Source organism: Cupressus sempervirens, chromosome 2 (assembly GCF_028749045.1).
Source record: "Cupressus sempervirens isolate cs-2001-9-10 chromosome 2, ASM2874904v1, whole genome shotgun sequence".
Taxonomy (NCBI): Eukaryota; Viridiplantae; Streptophyta; class Pinopsida; order Cupressales; family Cupressaceae; genus Cupressus; species Cupressus sempervirens.
In genome coordinates, this window is record NC_143119.1 from 372,644,650 (window position 1) to 372,654,745 (window position 10,096).

The following is a 10,096-nucleotide window of genomic DNA, read 5'->3' on the forward strand; positions in this document are numbered from 1 at the left end:
GGGTAGACCTAATTGCTAAGAATTTGCACAAAGGCTTAGTGGCTGTCAACAACTTTGGTCCATTTTTCTTGTCTTCCTTTTTGACTTATGTCCTAGCAGCATCTAAAGAATGGAAAAACCTCCCACATTCACCATGGATAGATGAAATGCCCATTCATCAATATTATAGTGACCTTCAAGAAGCTACCTTGTGTAAAGAGTTCAAAAGGGTAAATGATGTCTTTTTGGGAAGGTTGTGTTAGTTTGTGGTGATTAATCAGGAAAGTACTGTACATAGTTCATAAATTCTTTGGGGCTTGGGGCATCGGCCCAAATTTTTTTTTGGTATTATTTGTAGATTCACCATTCATAGATTCACCACTAAAGTAATGAATAATATTTTCCAATTTATGGCTGACATGTAGTAACCCAAAAGTAGTTTAATATTGTATAAAAGGGCTTAGGGTTAGGGATTGTTTCATAGTGGTGATGCAAAATAGGTTCTTGCAATGGTATTGAGCTATAAGGGATAACAGATTGCAATTAGCTTGTAATCATTGGATTGTAATAATATCAAACTTGCTATTTGGTGGATGTAGCCTAGGGAATGGGTGAACCATGTTAAATCTTGGTGCCTTGTGTTCTTTTCTGTGTGATCTATTACTTTTTGTTATTGGCTATATTTGCATGTAATTGTTATTTCTATCCATGGTTTAATCCTAAGAAGTGGTATCATAGTGAGGTTTTTTTTTCAGTTATTCTCTATAGGAAAGTTTCATGGTTTAGTGGGAGTCTCATGGTCAAGTGGGAGCAATGGTAGATGAGGGTAAGCTGAGGGTTGACAAGTTCAATGAGCAGAACTTTTAGTTATGGAAGATGAAAATGGAAGACTATCTTTATCAGAAGGATTTATGGAAGTCGTTAGAAGGAAAAGCCAAGAATCAGGGATCTATGTCAAATGATGAATGGGATCTTTTAGATAGAAAGGCAATTGAAAGCATTCAATTATGCCTAGCACCATCACTAGCATTTAATATTAAAAAAGCAAAGACAATAGAAGAGTTGATGAAAGCCCTAGTGACATTGTATGAAAAGACCTCCACTTCAAACAAGTTATTTCTCATGAAGCATTTATTTGATATGAAAATGGTAGAAGGTGGATCTATTACATATCATTTAAATGAGTTTAATACTATTATTAGTCAATTATCTTTTGTGATTGTCAATTTTGATGAAGAAATTAGGGCTCTCTTGATTTTGTGTTCTTTTCCTAAAAGTTGGAATGGCTTGGTAATGGCTGTGAGTAACTCTGTTCCTAGATCTAGTACCCTAAAATATGATGATGTGATCAGTGTTGTTTTGAGCAAGGAAACTCGTAGGAAATCCTTAGGTGGATCTGTTGGTCTGACTTTTTTGGCAGTAAAAAATTTTTCAGTTAAACCATAGAAAAGTCAGATGTTCTATGTCTAAGTGAAGTATAAGGTTTTGGATAAACCGTCTATAAGAAGTATTCGCCATATAAGCCCTATATTCATCCCTATTCATAAATGGTCGGGCGCGAAATTTTCAAATTTCAAAAGAAGCGAATATGCTTTCGTATTCCTTTTCCTTTCTCCCGGGTTACCTTTCTTCCTATTTGTCCCAATCGTCAGATCTGATTAGATCTACCGCTGGCGTTACCTCGCTATTGAAAGTTGCATGCTCATTAAGTATAGCGAGATAGCGAGTGTTGAGTTTTAAGCGGTGGGACCATGAAGTGAAGGTGCGGCGATCGGAGATTTGCTTATTAAATGCTTTATTGTGCAGGTACACTTTGCAATTTGCCATAAAAAAGGGGGAGAGGGACCCACTAGAATATCTGACATCAGAGCCGGAATGTTGATCTTTTCGGAAGTTCCGCCACCTCGCTATCGGAAAATTCAGGCATTTTACCGTTAGCGAAGTAGCGAGGCCACGTGAAAATCTAAAAATGATGACATTGCATCTTGCTTCTATCATAATTACACCAGGTGGCATGACCAGTCATAAATACCGTTGTCAGAATTAGTTTTAATTGAAAGAAGTAATTACTGGGTACCCCTTTGATGACGTGTAATGACCGATGACTGTGATAAACTTTGACATGTGCCAGCTATGCAGAGATTCGATTCTCATTAATACCTATCTGACTAAATGTACAAGAAATCTTGAACGTCAGTTTGAAGTAGATCAACGGAGCTCGCTACCTCGCTATGAAGAGTTGCAAGGAAGATAATTACAGCGACATAGCGAGATGGGCCCGCCGCTTTCTTTCTTAAGAAGTCCTGTAGCATATCTTTCGATCATTTTTTGATCCGATCAACGGTTGTCGCCGCCTCGTCATGGCAAGGTGCTTGTTTTTTATGCATAACGAAGTAGCAACATGCTAACACGTGTTCTCCGTCGTTAGTGGGTCTAAATGTAAGCGCCACCAAAAGAAAGAATTATGTACGTGGAAAGCTCTCATTGGGTAAAATAACTGACATGGAAAATATAACTCCTAGTTGTTCTCTTTGTACCGCATGATCGTAGGATCTTTGAAGATCGACGGCGCAGTTTTAAATAAAAAATGCAGTGCCACTCTCTGTATTAATTAGACAAGAAAGCTTCGTCCGTGAGGAAAAACAGAGTATAATACAGAGAGATTGCATCAGTTTCATTTCACGCGAGAAAAGATTTGAAGCCATTCTTGTGCAGAAGCTATTACTGAAAGAAAAGTGTGCCAAAGTTGATAAAAATTGTCAAGTTATCTGTTCGCTGAAATTTTTGCAGGAATACTAAGGAGAAATGAGACAGAATTCAAGTAAGTAAAACTGCCATCATCTTCGTGAGCTTTTAAGTTTTAAAAAGGATAGCCCAAGATGCCTCCTAAGAAAGGATTTACAGGAGCAGTAAACTACCTGGATAGAAATGTGCATGATGATTTGCTTGAGTTACTTCCTAAGTCTACTGTAGAAACGGTGCAAGTTAAGAGGTTGACCTCACTCAACCCTAGGCTCAGGGTAGCTGATGGATTGTATGATAAGGGTAATTGGGTACGGGATGCTCAAACTGCTCAAACTAGTTTGAGTTTATTCAAAAAATGGTTTGCAGAGAGAAAGTTATATGCCCCTCATGCCAATATTTGGAATTTTGATCTTGGGAAGCTTGTTGTCCCCAGCGTGTTCATGGATTTTGACCTGCTTGAAGCCATAGCAAAAAACTATGACCAAGCCACTAAGGTAGTGAGGAGAATAGATGGTGAGGCTTTAGTTACCATCAGTCCCGAGGAGATTAGGAAGGTTTTCAGTCTGGGACCCCTCACCATGTATCATGTGCCCATTAATCTGATAGATTTAGAAAAGGAATATATATCCAAGAGGGATGTAGTTAGACAGGGTGCACTGAAAGCCCACATAGGCCAGATTGGAGGCCTCCCAACCATAACATCATCTTCTAAAGAGCCCTTCAAGAAATCATGTTTTAATGCCAGGGCAGTGGAGATATATAGGACCCTGTGCAGAGTCTTCGGAGAGGGCGAAGAAGATTTTATTCCGGTGAGCTTCATGTATATGATCACCCAAATCTCTTCTTTTGGTGTGGAAATAATTTTTGATTTTGCATCTTACTTGGCAAATGAGATCCATCATGGATTGGTGGGGATTGCACAGGGTAAGGTGGAAAAGGTTTGGGGTCAGTATTCCTTACTAATGCATATGTTTCTTTTTAAAGGGGCCACTTATTTTGGTAAAGAAATGGTTTTAAATAGAGAACAAGAAGGGGAAGCACTGCCAGTCCAATTATGGAGTGCAGACATGACCTAGGAAGTAGAAAATGCTAGCTTCGTTAGATTTGATAGGCACTTTGCCTCCAAATTAAGGTGCCTCATATTGAGTGATAATCCCAGAATCCCTAAGGCATTAATGCACCTTGTCAGGCCTATGGATAAAACCCATAATCTGAAAGTTTCACATAATTGGGGAGATATTATCCCATATTCAGTCTCAACGGTCATCAGGGTCTATGGTTTCAAAGGAACACCCCATGTGTTACCCTATTAGGTACCCTTGAAGGTAGGGATAGCTGAATTTTTGTGGTAGTTGGGAGGAGTGGAGGAGGCCTTTTTGCACAAAAGGGGGACAGGATCAATTTTTCCTACTTGTACTATAGCCCACCAATTTGTGATAACTAAAGAAGGGTGGGTCTTCCTCCATAAAATTTTGGATCAATATAAAATGGCAGTGTCTCACTCTCGTTTTTGTGATACAGAAGGTTTCTTTAACTCTGCCCTTAGATTGAGAATCAAGCTTCGTCCATTTCAGCATGAATTCTATTTTCCTGAAGATATAATAAGAAATGAATACTCTCTCCATGAGCAAGAAATAAAGAAAGAAAAATGGAGAGTCTATTCAAAAATTTTGGAATTCATTAATTGTTTTGATAAAGATTTCAGTCCTCTTAGTAATGCTGCAAACTATGCAGATAAAGTACATAAGCTCATGAGTAATTTCTTTGAGATAATGGAAGTAATGAATGAGAAGAAACATCATTTTATTAATTCTTTTTCAGATAAAGCCAGAGAAATTATGAGAAAATTGGGTTTCACCCCCAACATTGGAATAGGTCCACTGGTGGTACGGAAGAAAACAGGATATACTATTGTCCGACAGCAGGTGCCCATTGTGCATAAAGAAAAATAGATAGTTAGAACCACCAGCACTGTCTTAGAAGAAAGACCTCCTGAACCTTCCCCTAAAAGAAGGAGAATAATAAGGGAGGAAGAATCCCCTGATGAAAGTGGCTCACCTTCTCAAACCCCAATAAGTATTGAGGAAGAACAGCTCACCAATGAGCAATTCGAACAAATGGGGTCACAAGGAGAAATTTTTGTTACACAAGCAGAGATTGATGAAGGGAACCCTCAGGAACCCCTTGTACCAAGTTTTGAATTAGCTACAGTAGATTTCAGAGGAAGGGAATTGGACCCTATTTTGGAACAAGCCAGTTAGCATTTTTTGTCTGATAACAATTTTGTAAGATCTAGGGCTTTCCATCAGTTTGCGTGGAGAGTAAACATGCACATTTTTGAGAAAAGGTGCAATAATATGAGAGCAGAACATCCAGAAAAGGATGAGACTTCCATTCAAAATCTAATAAAGGAACAAATGGTTCAAGAGTTCCAAAATATAACCCCTGATGAGGGAAGACAGATGGTAAAAAATGCTAATGTTTTTTTATTGCCCAATTGGGACATTGCTGACGCATTAGTTTTTAATTCTGTTTCAAATAATTTAGGGCTCCAGGATCCAAATAAAGAGGAATTCTTGGGTACAGCGTTCAGCAATGATCAAGCTGCCCTTGTTATGTGGTCCCTGAGAAGAGGATCCAGAATTGCTTCAACACAGCCTGATGATTCAGGATTGACAGGGAGTATCATTGTAAGAAGAGTTGCTGACACTTCAAATGTACAGGCAGCCCACATGAATGTGGATTATTCTAAATTTTCCCTGGCTACTGCAGAAAGAGAAGAGAGGGAAATGACTGATATGCATAATAAATATGAAGTAGTGGTGGAAGCCTATAATCAAGAGGTAAAAAGGAGAATTGAGTTAGAAAACAGGGTATCTCAATTAGAAAAGGTACTTGGAAAGAGAAAAGTGGGAGAATCCAGTACATTAAGAATTGCATATCCCCCACAGTCATCTGTGGGATTAACCCCTATTATTGAGATACCTGACACCCCTGAAAGACCCCAATTCTATACTGTAGAGGAATTTGAAGCAGAAAAAACCAAATTACATGAGTGGCAGATAGAATTTAGAAATCAGCAGGAAGAGAAATGGAGGCAGGGTGTGACATACTTGAGGGATAAAATACAATGGTCAAATTTTTATGATCAGTTGACAAGGATTGTAACCCTCATGGATGAATTAAATAAAGAAAAGAATGGATTAGATTCTCTGGCACAGAAGTGGAGACAGAGAAATAATGATGTTACAATTATTTGTATATCTGCAGTTCAAATGCCTTATCATCAAGTTGAGAGGATTTTTGATTTATTGAATCAATTAGATAATTTTGAAAATAAAAGAGATTCTTTACAGAGGAAATTGATACTCTGTTTTTCTAGATATCTTGCTAAAAAATTCACCCTATTTCCTTGTGCCTTAGAATCTGTTGATACAGTAAAGGAAAAGGACAAATGGAAAAAGGAAATGGATGAATTATTCGATAACAGAATAACAAATATCATTAGTGAGACTGGCTATTGATTTTGGGCAAAGACAAATGAAGAGCTGGTAAAAATACAATTGTATTATGCTGATATAAGAAAAGAATTCGATGATTTAGAAGAAAATGCCAATTCTTTAATAAAGATACAAAGAGAAACCCTAATTTTTTATTGGCCAGATGATGATACCTTTAACAGATGGAAAGATCAGTTTAGTGAACAGATGTCAGGGGACGATGACGAGGAAGATGTAAGAGTAATAGTTACTCTTGTAGTCAGCAATGATGACATAGAAAATCCCCAGGTTAAAGCAATTTTGCATGTAACAGAAGATGATACATCACTTGCAGACCTTATGGGTATGTACTCTAAAGATGAGGAATGATTGCGAGAGCAGATCATAACAACCAAGAGGCATAACAGAAAGGGACCCGCCAAGAAGTGCTATTGTAATCAACCTTTCTGTTATTCTAGTTTTTTGTTTTTTAAAAGGAGGACACCTGTCACCTACTGTAGCCTGAAGCTTGTTGCATCTCACATTATTTAAGTGAGATCCCAAGGCTAAAGAAGGGTCCGAATTTGGTTTTCACTAAGTATTATACTTAGTTCTGTTTTTGGTCCAAACATTTTGGGAAAGAAATTTATAGTATACTTTTTCTGTCAAAATTTCTGAGATATGGATGAATGTAGAAAGAACTGTGCTTCTTCTCTGAAGGTTTTTCTGGGTCTTTTGTAAAGGATATACCATTTTCAAAGGAAATGAATACAAATTATGAACTGTCCCCATATCTGTTCTTCTCTGAATTTTGTCTCCTTTTTAATACTGAGCTACCTTGATGTTGTGTGAGTAAAAGCTTATGCAATTGATTGCAATTTAGTAAGATTGTACATCCATTGTTATTGTTGTTAATTCAAAGGATTAAGTAAAGGCTTTGATGAATGTGATGAGGTTGCTTGGGTGTTAATAAGGATTTTGTAATGATAAATTCTGGTAGGAATTGCTGATGAAAATTTGTTGCAAGGCAACAAATTATTTGTGCATTCACTCACAGAGGATGCAAGGGATTGGTTCAGGAGGTTGCCTGATGATAGTATTACTTCATGGAGTGATTTGGAGAAATTGTTCAAAGAACAATATGGGGACAATACTAATGCAAGATTCATGTTGAATGAGTTCAACAATATCAAGAAGAATCCAAATGAATCCACATTTGATTTCAATGTGAGATTTCAGAAAGGGATGTATAAACTATTTCAGTTTATGCGGTTAAATGAAGATGTCTGTCTTACAACCTATTTCAATGCCTTTGATAGCAAAATGGCCTACCAACTGAGAGATAAGGATCCTAAAACTTTGAGAGATGCCTATAGAGTTGCAGTGAATATAGAAAATAATAGAAAGGCCTCTGGCAAATTAGGGAGGAGGGATGATCCTAAGCTTTTCAACCCTAAGAATAATAATAAAGGGGAAGGTGACAAAACTCCCATAGGAAAAAGGCCTGAAGAACCTACTATAGGCCATGTTTTAGAAATGCTCAAGAAGATGAATCCCACTATTTTAAATAAGACAAATGTTACTGAGAGAACCCCTGTGAATAACAGCAATTTCAATAGACAGCCTAGGATGCAAAATTACCCTTATACCACCCAATGAAAAGATGGTAAACCAGTTCCTAACCAGATCCAAAATATGAAAGATAAGGGTACCCCAGACCCCCTGCAAAGGAACACTGTAAATATGAATGATGATGTACCTTGGTGCATTATATGCCAATCACCTCATTCTGCTGATTTTTGTGCTGTTGCCCAGTCATTCGCCCAAGCTCAAGGAGTGCAAGTAGAAGAAGAAACAGAAGAAAAAAACCATGATGATATAAGCTGCAATATGGCGAACACATCTGATGATTTGATAGACTTTGATTTAGAAGAACCTGAGAATGATGTTACCAGCCAGAGAATTGCTTACCAGTTATATCATCAGCAAATATTCTCAGATGATGAAAAGAATGATACAGATAAGGTATGCAATACATTTCCTAAAGAAGGTTTCACAAACCTAAGAATCCCCTCCAAGGAGGAAATTGATAGAATTACAGCCGAAATGATTTCACAAGTCCACAGTAATTACAATTTGAGAAATAGAGCAATAAATAATGAGGCAGGAAGGCCATCTAGTATGTTCATCAAAGACACCACTCATAAGACAGATGATCAACACAAGAAAGCAAGTATAGATGTGTCTAAGATCAAGGAGAACAAGGGTCAGAAATGGGAACCAAAAAAGAAGGTTCAATTTCAGAAAAGTGAAGCAACAAAGACCGTAGTGCAACCAGAGAAATCAGAACCGGATGTTGTCAAGCTAAAAGTGGTACCCACTACTCAAAAGACTCTGATTCCAGGTACTATTGTAAAACCTACTGTGGTTGAACCTGTTGATATGATTGCCATGTTATCTCAAATTACTGTGAAAGTACCCTTGTATGATCTTTTTAGAATTGAAGAGCATAAAAATAAGGCTTTGTCATGGCTGGGTGAAATAGCAAACAACAATAGTATTGATAATCAAGCTGTAGCCCAATAGACCCCATTAATAATAGAGGACAATGGTATTATATCCCAGATTCCTCAGATGTTTTTAGATGATTCATCAGTTGCATTCATACAAGATATTGATCCTTTTTTCCTTAGTTTAATCATAAAAGGGAAAACCTTAAAAAATTGTATGATAGATTCTGGAGCTTCCAACACTATAATGCCTTTTAAAGTAATGGAAGCCCTAGGATTGAAGGTGGATACTAAGCAAGGTAGATGCTGAGGGATGGATGCTAGAGAGGTTCCAGTAATAGGTACTATAAATGCCTTACCATTCAAACTGGCTGCATTTCTTGAGGTAGAATTAACCATGTCTGTCCTTGTAGTGGATATACCCCCAGACTACGGGATGCTACTTTCCAGAAAATGGAGTGCCGCCATGGGGGGAAGCCTACAATGTGACCTTACTTATGCCACTTTCCATATAGGAGACAAAGCTGTCAGGGTAAATAGGGAATCCAGGGTTAACCACATCTTAGGTGAAGAAATTGACAAAGATACCACCTGTTTCCTAGACACGGGGATTAATGCTTTCAGGGCTGAATTAATTATTCAGGAAGTGGAAAACTTACCTGATATCATTGAAAATGAGGTTGAATGTTGCATGAATTCACCAAAATTGTGGACAATGTTCTTTGATGGGGCTAGTTCTAAAGAGGGTGCAGGGGCAGGTGTAGTCTTTGTGTCCCTTGAAAATAACACCTTCAGGTATTCATTCACCTTGAAGTTTTCTTGCACTAATAACATTGCTGAATATGAAGCATTGCTGCTAGGTCTCAAAGTGGCCACACACCACAAAATTAAGAAATTGTGTGTCATAGGGGATTCTGAATTGATCATCTCTCAGATTAAAGGAACATACTCCTCAAAAAATAGGAGATTAAAACAATATAGAAACGCAGTCTGGGATCAAATAGAATTCTTTGATGCATTTGGGATCTCATGGAGAGATAGGACCCAGAATAAAACGGCTGATCTTCTGGCCAATGTAGCTATCAAACCAAAAGAAATATCATTTGCAGGAATCTCCCAAATTGAGGTTCAAAATAGACCTTCTATACCTGACAACATTGACAATTGGCAGGTGTTTGAAGATGACAAAGATATCACAAATTTTTTGCTAAATGAAGACAAATACCATGGGCAGGAGATGGACTGCAATGGACTGATTGAAACCATAAATGGGAAGGAAACCATTTTTGGCCAAGAAATCATGCAATTAAAAACAAATAAGATGCCTAAGGGGTTGGTAGTCTTGGAGAATATTTTTGATAACCAAGACAGAGAGTAAAATCG